The 10965-nt window shown below is 46.3% G+C and overlaps 1 protein-coding gene across 2 annotated transcripts in view; it reads right to left on the reverse strand.

The window, feature by feature from the left end:
- Positions 1–4501, reverse strand: part of AMOTL1 (angiomotin like 1) — a 124331-nt gene extending 119830 nt beyond the window's left edge. For both annotated transcript variants that reach the window (XM_042904240.1, XM_042904239.1), the window contains exon 1: positions 4405–4501. The gene's annotated coding sequence lies outside the window, so the exon portion shown is untranslated. The remainder of the gene's footprint in view (positions 1–4404) is intronic.
- Positions 4502–10965: the final 6464 nt, after the last annotated feature.

The following is a 10965-nucleotide window of genomic DNA, read 5'->3' on the forward strand; positions in this document are numbered from 1 at the left end:
TGCCTTCATCCCCTGGCCTTAGGCTCTGCTGTCCAGACGGCAGGCCGGCCTGGACTGCAGGCTCCATTTGGGGCAAAGGCCACAGGGTGGGACCCTGTTGCTGTCTCCAGCCTGCCTTTCATGGGCTGCTCTGACTCTGGGGTCCCCAGGGTCTACACAGCTGCTCGGTCAGTGGAGAAGAGGAGGAGATGAGAGTCTTATACAGACACAGCTTCTTCCTCTAAGAAATGCACGAGAGGCTGAATGCCACGTGGGGAGACTTATTTGCAGCTGAAGTATGTTATCAATTACCTTTGCAAGGAAGAGCTGCACCAATTCGACAAAACCAAGTTTGAGCAATAGCCAGAGGCCACTAGGATCTGTCCACAGGCTTCCCAACCCCGGGCCTTGGAAGGACACCGATTTCAAGCATGAAAGACAGAAAGAAGTGGGCTGAGCCCTCCCTCTGCCTTCCTCTCCTCCCTGGCCTTGCCCTTTGCTCATCTTCTCTGCAGGTAGCCTTCTGTCTCCCGGAGGCTCTCTGCTAGTTAACAGCAGAGCAGCAATGCCCGCCCCCCTTCCCCACCCCCCTTCTCCCTGGGGAGCATGGGCAAGACTGATTTAGGGGGAGAGAGTGGGGCCCGTGGCTACCTGAGCACAGCATGATTCTCTTCTGTTATACAGTCTCTTATCTGTGTCCTCTTAGGACAGGCCAACCAAGGACAAATGTATGCCCACCCGTAAGCTTTCACCAGAAAGAAACTGGTACTTAATTGGTCACAGCATTAGCTCCAGGGCCGAACTGGTGCAAAGGCCATCTCCCCTCCTCCTAGGGTTTAATATTTGTACATATATTTAGCATATATGTATATAAACATACATAGTTGCCTTATTTCCCTTAAACAAAAATCAAAACTTCGGACAACTGTTCTAAAAAAAGGCGTTTTATAACTTCCAAAAGAAAGAAAAGAAAGAAATAACTTCTGGGCTCTACCAGAAAAGTAACTATCTCACACCTGGAAAAAAAGTCATCATCCTCAGCAGAAACAATACAAACCAAGAGATGAGATGCTGCCAAGTCTGCCAGGAAGCCAAGGATTCATTTTCTAAAAATGCTAAATATGTTCTCTGAAAAATCCAAATACCAATGCGGTAGGTGCTACTGACAAAAGCAAGGTGTTTCACAAAATGCATAAGCCAATTGTATTCGTCCAGCCCGCTAGGGTTCCTATTACTAACTATGGAACAGAGATGAAGATTTAAAAGACTCCTCACTCAACATCATATCAAAGGAGATAAACTCCGGCTGAGCCAAGAAGCTACTGGAAGGTGTATGTGGACATGAATCAGAATAAAAAACCATTCCAAAAATACACACAGAAGAAGGTCCCTGCAGAGGAAAATCACACACTTCCAACTCACACCCAGTTGGATCTACCGGGTGAAATCAGACAAAATACCCTGTGTGGAGATTAAGGGCAAAAACATTTGCTGCAATTGAAGTCTGTGACCAAACTGCGACAAAAGAAATCCGTAGGATGCATGTGAGTCTCCGCTGAGATGCGGAGACCTGCCCTGATCTTGAATTTTCCACCCAAGCATCCTGGACTGTGGCCTGAGAGGAACTCTCTTCTCTCAGAGACTGCAGAGAATCCTCTCAGGCTGCCTGAGGCCTCCTGCCTTTCACACTGGAATGGTATTTCCAAGACGATATGGCCCTGGCAGTCAACACAGCATAGGTACTGGAAGGAACAGTAGAGGCCAAGGTGCGAGCCCTAGTCTTGCCACTAGTCTTTGGGAAGTGTCCAAACCTGCCCAGACCGTGAGCTCTTCGGTAACACGAAAAGACATTTACGGAACTTGTTAAAACAAATGCCAGGAGAGGGGGCGCCTGGGTGGCTCAGGGGTAGGGTGTCCAACTTCCACTCAGATCACGATTTCACAGTTCGTGAGTTTGAGGCCCGGGTCAGACTCTGTGCTGATGGCTGCTTCAGATTCTGTCTCCCTCTCACTGCCCCTCCCCCGCCTCAGAAAAATAAACAAACATTATTATTATTATTATTTTTTTTTTTTTTTTTTTTTTTTTTAATAGGGGCACCTGGGTGGCTCAGTCAGTTGAGAAACTGACTTTGGCTCAGGTCATGACCTCGCAGTTGGTGAGTTCAGCCTCACATCGGGCTCACTGCAGTCAGCCTGTCAGCTCAGAGCCTGCTTCAGATCCTCTGTCCCGCACCTCTCTGCCCCTCTCCGGCTTGCACTCTCCCAAAAATAAATAAACATTAAAAAAAAAAAAAAAATCCCTTTTTTTAAGTGCCAGCAGAGGACTGTGGATAACAGATTCCATCGTGTTAGTCTTTTTACCGCACCATATGCAAGAGAAACGTGCAGAAAAGAAACAAGCCTCGCAGAAAGGTGGAGATGCCACACAGCGTTGTCCTTTGAAACCGAACAAAGAAGTAAAATGGACACCGCATAGCCCAGCGGCATAAAGACCCGAGGTCGAACGTGAGCTCTGCTGGCATTTAGCCGTACGACCTTGGCTTCGCCATCTTGCCGCTCCAAGGCTCCGTTTCCTCGTGTGCAAAATGCGGATGATGCAAATAACTCCTTGTTGGGATTTCAGTGAGGATCGATAGGAAATAGAATAACGCCCGCAGCAGTGTTTAGCGCACACAGCGCTCCCAGAAAATGTTCCTCCTCTCCTTCCTGCCTGATGTGAAAACTCTCCCTGACCTTGAGAGAAACCGGAAGGGAGATCTGCTCCTTCCTGTTTTTATAACCATAATGGAGACAGCACCGCGGCATTTCTTTCACACACCTGGCCTGTACTGCCAGGTTAGGGTTCCCAAACTTCCTGGCTCTCCCCTGAAGAGACACATAAGCAGGTGGATTCCACTGGGAAGAAGGGACAATAGGGTCCCCGAAGGGCTGAGTAAACGCATTTATAACAGGATTTGGAGGTTCGCCGAGGAGGGCTGCGGAGGCCGCCCCTCCTGCGCCAAATCCCCACACGTGTGGTGTGCTAGCTGGCAAACGCAAGGAGCAGCCACATCAGCCTGTGATGCAGCAATCGGAAACAGAGCTCTGGCCAAATGCTGGCCCCCTTCTGTCTGATGCGTCAGGCACTGCAGACAGCTTCGTTTGGAAAATGGGTTCCAGCCCTTTAAAAAAAAGTTGGAAAAACCACCCGCCCAGGTCCTCGAGGGCGTTTTTAGCAGTGGAGGAAGCAAGAGTGGCAGAGGGACTTTCCTCCAGAAACTTCATTTCACCCCCAGACATCCTGGGTTCTCCTTGCCAGCTTCCTGAAGGCTGTTCCTACTCTAATGGCCGCCCGAGACGCCCTGACGATAACACAGAGGCAGATGTTGCGTGGATCTGGCCCTGCCCCAAGGCCGATGACTCACCAGGATGACGGAGCCTCCCTGGCAGATAACACGGTTCTCAGAGGATTCCATGAAGCCAAGAACAAAACCCGAAGGCCTGGACACTCCAGGACTTTCCCTGGTACTTCACTAGAAATGGAAACTCTGTTAGCCCACAATGGGCATCCCACAATGGGTGGGAGAGGTGGGACAGGGGTCAGGGCATGGAGGAAAGATGCTCAGAAGCAGGTGGGTCAAGGCCTAGGCAATGCATTAGCTGAAGTGGCCGTGGGAGGGTCTTGGATGATAATCTACACGTTGCAACAGCACTGTTGGTTTTCTGGCCCTGCTCCGAGCTACGGCTCTTTTCTTCCATGACAATGAAATGACTGGCAATAAACGTCTGAAACTGGCCCACCAGAGACCTAAACTGAGAAGGGGGTGTTGGAGGGTAAAGCGAGGAGCGATAGCCATAGAGTGGCTTGGGGTCAGGCAGATCGAAGTTCAAATACCCACTCTGCCACTTCCCAGCTGAAGGATCTTGCACAAGCCTCTTGTCAGCCTCTTTGGGCTCAGTTTTTCCATTCATAAAATGAGAAGAAGGTTGTGAGAATGAATTGAGATCATCTATATGTATATATAAAAATGGCTCGGCATCATGTCTGGGGCAACGTATATACCCAACGAATGACTGCTCTTTATATATTTTGGTGATGATGCCAATTGTGACTTGGCTTTGGCCCAGTGGGGCTTCCACTTTATTTCTGAGTGCAAGTTCCCATTCTGGCCACCTCTCTAGTCCTCTTAAGACCTGAGCCCTTTCCCTGAACCACAGCCCAGGCCTCTGAGAACCACCCTAACACTAGCTGCCCATAAGGATTTCTACATTTCAGCTCCCTTGATTCTTTGTCACTGTGTTTCACCCACATACCACACCACTGCCATCCTTTGCCTTGGACACCTCCATCATCACCTACTGAGGGTCCGAACTGGGACCACATATCCGGTATCTGTTGCCCACTAGAGTTAAACTCCTCCATCAGCCCCGAAGCTTATCAATTACCTGAGACCAACGCCTCCCCATTAGGCAGTTTGAAGACACCGGTCTGGTTCCCCTTCCTACTAGCCAGCCGTGCCCTGAAGATGGGAGATCCACGGCAGGGTCAACTCATAGCGGGATGTGGTCATTTGTGGAGTTGGTGGCAACAAGCAGTTTTTAGCCACCGGTTTGTCACAATGGTCCTGAAAGCTTCTAAAATTCTGTGACAGGTGATTCTATTGCCTAGGTTACAAAAGCACCGGCAGACAAAGCACATCTACTTCCTTTCTCTCCTCTGACTTCAGACTTTGGTGAAAAAGCCTGGAGCGGTGAATGGAATGCTATGGGTGTGCTCACAGTACCACGAAGTGGTGCTGTGGTGCCGGGAGAGGTGTGCACAGACCAGCTGGGTCACCACAGTCAAAGGTGGCTCTCAGCAAAGGAGAGATGCCCACAGGATGCGGTCCTACCCATTTATTCATTCGCTGAGCCACGCAGCCAGCCTGCCATTGTATGTATATGCATCAAGTATTCGCTAGACTGCTTGTGAAAGGGATGCAAAGGCCAATGAAGCAAGGCCTCAGGAAGCCCAGAGGCTGCCCAAGCTATGCACCGTCACAACACAACACGGTAAGGCAGGCGCCGTGACACGGGAACCTGTAAGTTCCGCGGCCGCGCTGAGGTCAGGCCTCTCGGTCAGACCAGGGTGGAGTGGGTGGGTGGCGGCAGGGAGAGACCCAGAATAGATGACTTCGGTTGAGGCTTCACTGATGGGTGGGAACCTGCCGGGTAGAAGGCAAATAGTAGTAACAGCCCGCACAGAGGCTCACGGTGTGCGAGAGCATGACATGTCCAAGGATCCAGAGGCCGGTTAGTGCATCAACAGAAGAGGTTTGCTTTTAGTAATGAACAGCAGGAGATGAGTCTAGAGAGGCAGGCAGAGGTCTGATCAGGGAAGGCTGTGTGTTGAGCGAGGGAGGTTCAACTGTATTCCATGGGCTGTGAGGAGACACCGGCATAAGAACCTCTAACAAGTGGGTTAGGTGGAGGCGTGACAGGGCACAGGAGGGAACAGCCGTTGGCTTCTGGCTGAACTCATCCAAGTTTTCTCAAAGTTTGGACCTTCCCTTTGGGCAGTCTCCCATTGCGTGCGGTAGGCCCTGTCGGAAGATGTACCCTGGGGCAGAGCTCTATAAGTTACCCATTTTAGAGACGGGGTGCAGCAGAGTGTGGTCTGGTGATCTCCCCGGCCATCTTTCTCCCTTGTGTTCCCAGTGCTTGGCACATAGTAGATACTCAATACTGGTTGAACGAATGTATAAACGACAATGGGGGGCATAACCTTACTAAAAACCTCATGTGAGTGCATTAGGGGCCTTTATCTCCTTATCCATTGAATGGTTCCTACCGCCAAAGTAGATCTCCACTAGATATGGAGGATGGGGGGGGGGGGCGGGTGGTTCTTAGACCTGAAAGAGGCCCACAAGTCTGTATGAGGGTTACATTTGTATGCACCACTCCAGTTAACTTACAGCATCCCCATCACTTAACACTGAGTTGCATTAATCAGATGTCAGGCAAGAAAAAAGAAGAGAAAGTGAGCTGACCTACTCTGTTTCTACTGGTTGCATTATCCTCAATGCCAGTCTTTGCAGGGCTCTTGAGAGGAGAGGAGACAAGATAAGCAGGAATACAGTACCTGACACATGTTAGGTGCCCAGAGATGTGTGATTAACTTCCTCCCTGGCTAGGGTAAGGGCTCAGTAAATGACAGCTCGCATTACTCATAGTCCTTATCACAGCCCTACGAAGTAAGCATTCTTACTCTCATGTTAGAGCTGAGAATATGATAGGCTTTCTCAGGCCACGTAGCTTAGAAGTAGGAAATTCAGGATCTGAACCCAGGTCTGCCTGACTCCAAAGTCCATTCCTCTCCTCTCCTCCTGGCTTTTTCTGAAAAGACAAACAGCACTGGGCACGTACTGAGCACAGCTGGGTTGACACAATGAATGCAGGAGTTGAAGAGTACCACGTGTATCAGGGACATCAAAAGCAGCCATACCCCCTCTGGTGTTGGCAAAATGATGAATTCCAGCATGAGACAACCAGGTTCCTTCCTCCAAGGGCCATTTTTCACCGAGGTCCATGTTTCCAACAGCTCTCTTGTATGTGCAGCTCTTGGAATCTCCTGAAATAAATAATGAGCACAAAAAAAGGGAGATGAATTACCACTGATGCTCTCCTGGGACAGAGAAGCCTTCTGGTAGGAAAGTCGTCATTTCCAGTTCAGTATGTTTCTTTAGCATGCAGAGATTGTGGTCAAGATCTGGGCACAGCCCAAATATGAGATCTTCCAATGAGGCTACTCAAATCTGCAAACCATGGTTTCCCTCCCCATTCAGTTAACAAATGTTTATGGAGCAACCATCACATGCCAGGCTTTGAGCGAGGAACTTACTGTGTTGAGTTCTGCACATAATATAGACTTCTAGAATTTCAGGGTAGGATACAGGAGAATCTCAATTTCATAAAAATAATCGGTATATACTTCTATATATGCTTAAAACACAGACTGGAAAAATTTTGAACCAGAAAATTGGAGGTAGCTACTAGTACATTGGAATTATGAGTGCTTTTTTATTTTCTGTGTAATTTTCTGCATTTCCACAATAAACATGCATTACTCTGATCGTCTGAAAAATGTATACAATAAGTGTTATTTGAAAGAAAAATACCAGGGCTAAGAAGGATCATGGAGACCAATTTTTCATTTCCCCTTGAAAACCATGACAGAAAGTCACATGTCACAAGGGGTCCTGGCTCTCACGAAAAGGTCAACTCACCAGGTACCTCTGAGAAGTCCAGCCTGGTGAATCTCTACCTGTATCTGGGAAGATCACAACTCATGGCCAATCTTTTGCTTTTTCATTTCAAAGAGGTTTTCATAAAGCTCTGCATGTAGCAGGTTCTCAGATCGACGTGGCTGAATAATTGGACGTGACTGATTGACTTAATCTAGAAATGCAGTGCGTAGGCTATCCACCATGTCAGAAACCCTGTCAGCCTAACTAGGATGGCCACCAATTATCAGTTGTCGCAATCAGACCAGCTGGCTTGCTTTGATCTCTAGAACACTGTCGAAAGTTGCCTTGAAGTTTCCTGCAGGCACAGCACATTGACTTGTTGTCTTTTGGCAGTCTGCCTGGCGAAGTCTGGTACTCTTGGGAATTGCAACAAATAACGAAAAATCTCTCGTAAAATACCAGGTGGTACCAAAGATTGTGCTGTACTTTACTGGGTACTGGCTCCCTAGGGATTTGTTTTCAATCCAAGCACCCAAAAGTTTTAGAAGGGAATCCTAGACCAGAGGGGATACAGCACAATGACACAGCAAAAACGTTGGACTTACGAATAGATCCAGATTTTAGCCCTGGCTCTGGCACTACTGAGTGATTTGGGGCAAACCACTTACTGTCTCTGGCTTGATTTCCCCAACTGTAAATGAAGGAATTAGGACCAGATGTTGGCAAAGGCTTGTTCAGTCTTCCAAAAGTTGCAGCTTATAATAATATGCTTTACATACAAAGACGACCTATCCACCCACATCAGTGGGTGGAGAAAGCTGTGTTATTTATCCATTAGCAAACTGAGACATCAGCCTGAGCACATGAGAGGTGGCTGATCAAGGCTAGAGATAATCTGCCATCAGAACAAGACATGCTCTCTGTGCAAAACTAAAAACATGTCTGGAATAGAAATCCAATCCTGAGCCGTGATCATGCCGGCATCGTCATTTAATCAAACGACCTAAGTATTCAACATCTTGTACCTTCACCGGTCATGAAATAAAGTTAATAATAATACTACATCCTTAAAAAGCAACTTTTATTTACAGTAGACTGGCCATTCAAAACCATTTCGTCATTAATTCTTGCAGTATCTTTGAGGAGTTGGAGATTTGACAATTTAGCTTTATTTGGCAAAAATCGAGCTTTATCGATTACTTGGACAGTGGTTTTCCTCATCGCTCTTGGCCCAGTGATCTAGGCACCCCCTGCCCCACCAAGGAACCAGATTTGTAGGATGATCTCTCCTGGATGTGTGAGGTTAGATTCTCACATCTGTGTATTTATTTTATTAATCTGAGCTACATAGGCTCACATTGTTTTATTAACTTCAACCTACAAACCCCGCTGGTTTCTCTGATGCTTGAATTTCACACCCCAGCTTGGGAAAGCCACACACAAAATGTGAACTGAAATTGCATCAAGCACAAGTATTTCGAGGAAGACTTTGATCAATCCCATCTGTTACTGACACCCTAACACTATCACTTCAGTCACGGGAAGGCCCAGCGTTGCTCGTGAAACTGTGGAGCCTAGGAAACATTTTCCAGGCCTCTGGCCATAATTTATTCAAGGTTTTCTATAGAGTGATGAACCTCTATCCATGTCTCAAAGACTAAGTCTGCACAGAAGAAACTAAAACATGCAAAAAATCTTTAAAGTTTATTTATTTTTGAGAGAGAGTGAGAGAGAGCAAGGGAGAGATAGAAAGAGGGGGAGAGAGAGCAAATCCCAAGGAGGCTCTGCACTATCAGCATGGAGCCCAACTCAGGGCTTAAACTCATGAATCATGAGTTATCATGATAGCAGCTATCAGATATGATGACCTGAGCTGGAACCAAGAGTCCAACGCTTAACCGACTGAGCCACCCAAGTGCTCCTGAAAAGACAAAATTAATGCAACCTTGGGAATGGGGAGTGAGGAAATACTTTAAAGGATAAGGTGGGGTGGCGTGAGTGGGAAAGCCTGTTCAAATCCTACAGTTGTAACTGACTTTGAGAAGCATTTTTCAAAGAGCTGTCTGTTGAAAGTGCTGCTATAAACATTGGGGTACAAGTACCCCTAGGCATCAGCACTCCTGTATCCCTTGGGTAAATTCCTAGCAGTGCTATTGCTGGGTCATAGGGTGGATCTATTTTTAATTTTTTGAGGAACCTCCACACCGTTTTCCAGAGTGGCTGCACCAGTTTGCATTCTTGCCAACAATGCAAGAGGGTTCCCGTTTCTCCACATCCTCTCCAGCATCTATAGTCTCCTGATTTGTTCATTTTAGCCACTCTGACTGGCATGAGGTGGTATCTCAGTGTGGTTTTGATTTGTATTTCCTTGATGAGGAGTGACGTTGAGCATCTTTTCATGTGCCTGTTGGCCATCTGGGTGTCTTCTTTAGAGAAGCATCTATTCATGTTTTCTGCCCATTTCTTCACTGGATTATTTGTTTTTTGGGTGTGGAGTTTGGTGAGTTCTTTATAGATTTTGGATACTAGCCCTTTGTCTGATAATGTCATTTGCAAATATCTTTTCCCATTCCAAATTATGGAAAGAACCTAAATGTCCATCAACTGATGAATGAGTAAAGAAATTGTGGTTTATATACACAATGGAATACTACTTGGCAACGAGAAAGAATGAATTATGGCCTTTTGTAGCAATGTGGATGGAACTGGAGAGTGTTAATGCTAAGTGAAATAAGTCATACAGAGAAAGACAGACACCATATGTTTTCACTCTTATGTGGATCCTGAGAAACTTAACAGAAGACCATGGGGGAGGGAAAGGGGGGAAAAAAGTTAGAGAGGGAGGGAGGCAAACCATAAGAGACTCTTAAAAACTGAGACTAAACTGAGGGTTGATGGGGGTGGGAGGGAAGGGAAAGTGGGTGATGGGCATTGAGGAGGGCACCTGTTGGGATGAGCATTGGGTGTGGTATGGAAACCAATCTGACAATAAATTTCATGTTAAAAAAATAAATAAATAAATGTTAAAAAAAAAGAGCTATCTGTATTCCCACGTTCATTGAAGCATTATTTACAGTAGCCAAGATATGGAAACAAGGTGTCTTATTAATGAATGAATGATTGGATTAAGATGTTTTACTTAAACATACACAGTCACATAGTAGATCTGGAGGGCATTATGCTAAGTGAAAGAAGCCAAAGAGGGAGACAGTAAATACTGCCTGATATCACTTACATGTGGAATCTATAAAGAAAAAAGGTAGAACTCTTAGGTAAAGAGAATAGAAAAGTGGTTGCCAGGGGCAGGAAGTTGGAGAAAATAGGGAGAGGTTGGTAAAAGGGTGCAAACTTTCAGCTGTAAAACGAATAAGGTCTGAGGGTCTAATGTGCAGCCCAGTGACTCTAGCTGATAACACTGTATTGTATAAGTGAAATTTGTTAAAAGAGTGGAACTTGAATGCTGTCCCCCATAGGTAAATATGTAAGGTAATGGATATGCTAACTAGATGGGAAGAATCATTTCACAACGTACACATACATCAAATCGCCAGTGTATACCCTAAATATCTTTCGATACTATTTGTCGATTAAACGTCAATAAAGCTGAAAAAATAACATAGGAAAAATAAAGAGAAGCACTAAGCCACCTGCATCGTTGGACACTGGGATGTATGGGATGCAGGATACTGTGAATACATAATTGATCTTTCATAAACATTGGTTGATTGAACAGACGCATAAATGATAATGACCAGTGTTTGCAAGGACCCTAGTCAGATAT

This window comes from Panthera leo, chromosome D1 (assembly GCF_018350215.1).
Source record: "Panthera leo isolate Ple1 chromosome D1, P.leo_Ple1_pat1.1, whole genome shotgun sequence".
Taxonomy (NCBI): domain Eukaryota; kingdom Metazoa; phylum Chordata; class Mammalia; order Carnivora; family Felidae; genus Panthera; species Panthera leo.